Below are 2,621 nucleotides of genomic sequence, written 5' to 3'. Positions count from 1 at the left end.
CATGAACTGCGATGAAACGATTATATCCAAATGAAAAACTCACAGATTTGGGCGAACGTGCGAATCTGGAGAGAAGCCAGAAATTTTAGAGAGAGAAAGAGCCGAAATTTGGTTTAGATTTAGAGTTGAGCAATTAATCTCTGTTAACGGTTATATTCCGCGGTACAGTGATTTCATACCGCGTCCGCGGATTTTGTACCAGTAACTTTGCCAGATTCGAAAATTGATTTAAAAATCCATCATTTAATTAAATTTCATAATTAAAGATTTTACTCAAAATCATTTATAATGAAATTAATTTTATATTAAAATTTTCAAAATCATCAAACCATCAAAGTTTCATTATCAAAATGCATTATATTCAAAACCATTCAGATGTAAGTTGCATAAAATAATTTTATCGAAATTCAATAAATTGGAACACCAATTTGTTTTAAACATGTTTCATATAGACGAATTTACAAATATGATTACCGGGGTGCGCTCTTTGGAGCCATCTTTTTCAAACTAACACCTTATTACTCCGAAAAACTCTAGAATATTCATTTTTTTTTCAACCTTTTTTTTTCGGCTAATCCAATTTAATCTTCATGTGGTAGCTTCACACACTTGCCGGACGACTGGGGTGGTAGCTCTTTCCTACATGTGGTGGTAGTTTTCACACTCCTTTTGGATGTAACTCTTTCCACATCTTTTAAACATAGGAGTTTCTTTTTCTCCTCCTTTTTAAATTTAAAACTCCCCCTTAATTAGGCAATCTCACAATTGAAAATAATTTTGACGAATTTTAGTCAATTAGAGAATATCCATTCATCATATCCAACACTCACAACCAAGATGAATTAATCATCAAAAAATCAAATTTGATTTCAAAATTTTGATGAATTTATGCATTAAGAAATCATATATTAATTTATCGTCAAAATAATAAAAAGTGGAGTAAAAACGATAATTAATATGAATTTAACTTAATATGATTGTGAAGTTAAATATCGTTTACGCAACATTAAAGAAATTTCTCTTCTCAAAATAATGATTCTCAATCATCTCCTTTCTCAAAAATTTGAATTCCCAAATACCTTTCCTCAAAATGATTTTTAACAAAACAAAATTCAAAGCACCAAAAATCATGTAAACATATAATGCAATGAATAAAATTAAGCAACAAGCACCTATCAAAGCATTACACTAAAGATCAAAATGACTAAGACGAGGAGCAAGGAAAGATATCACCTTTCCGGATCCAAACTTGTCGGATCGTTGGTTTTCTCGGCTTGTCGACGTTAGGTGCTGTTTGTTTAGACTTTTGATCAACCGTTGGTGGTTTCTTCGGTTGAGGCTTTGGTTGAATTTTTCCTTTAGGTTTAGACATCTGATTTGCAGAAACTTGACGTTGACGTTGTGCGCTAGAAAACCGGTTCTTTTGAGATACTCGAGTTGTAGATGATGTCGATTGAGCTTTAGAAGTTGCCGAATTATTCTTCTTATCTTTCACCGGGCAATTCCTTTTGATGTGACCTTTAACTCCACATCGATGACACACTTTGCCTTTTAAAGTTGATGAGACTTTAGATGTTGCCGTTTGATCCTTCTCAACATATGTCCGTTCATATCCAAGGCCCAATTTGCTAGTTTGACCCAATCCAAGCATTTTGTCCAATTTCTTTGATCCCGAAGAAAATTGTTGAAGATCGGATTGGAGTTGACGAACTTGATCGGTCAAGACTTGATTGGACTTGTGCGATTCATGAAATTGATGCTCCAAAAATCCAATCTTGTCGTTAGAAGATTTGATCGTTGATTCCGCTTCATCTAGCTTCTCTTGGAGGATTGAATTATTTTTCAAATTTGATTCTCTTTCCTCCTCGAGAGCTTTAATCAAAGTCTTCATGTTGTTGTTTTCCTCCTCAAGAGCCTTATTCAAACTCTTTACGTTGTTGTTCTCCTCCTCAAGTTCCAACAAACGACGTCTCAACTTCTTGTTGAGTTTAGCCATCTTCTTAGATTCAATGAGAAGTTGATTGTACGCTTCCGCTATGTCGTCGTCGTTTGATTCCTCTTCACTTTCGCCATTGTTGCTCGATGAATCATGTGAAGAAAGAGAAATATTGGAGTTAGTAGCAATAGAGGATAAACACACAACATTCGACGAGGGAGTATTAGCAAATAGAGCAATTTGATCATTCTTTTCTTCGTCACTTGACGATGATTCACTTGATGTTGAATCATCCCACGTCTTTGCTTGCATAGCCTTTTGTCTATACGTCTTCTTTGAAGGACAATCCGTCGCAATGTGGCCGTAGCCTTTGCACTTGAAGCATTGAATCTCGCCTTCAAATACATCTTTTTCTTTCAAAGCCTTTGCATGCTTCTTCTCTTTAGATGTAGAAGATTTAGAAAAAGATTGTCGCTTGGACGATGAAGCCTTGGCCAATCTATTCTTGTTCCGGAAATTTCGACGAAACTTCTTCGTGAGAAGCGCCAATTGTTGTTCAAAATCCGCAATTGATAAGTCGTCGTCGGAACTCGAGTCTTCGTCCTTCTCCTTTGTAGATTTCAATGCAACACCTGTGCTTTTAGAAGAAGACTTGGAAGAAGATTGATTAGTAGGAAAAGTCATT

The sequence above is a fragment of the Ananas comosus genome, linkage group 15 (genome assembly GCF_001540865.1).
Source record: "Ananas comosus cultivar F153 linkage group 15, ASM154086v1, whole genome shotgun sequence".
NCBI classification, from domain to species: Eukaryota; Viridiplantae; Streptophyta; class Magnoliopsida; order Poales; family Bromeliaceae; genus Ananas; species Ananas comosus.
The sequence above is the reverse complement of the archived record's forward strand: the minus strand, read 5'-3'. Positions refer to the sequence as shown.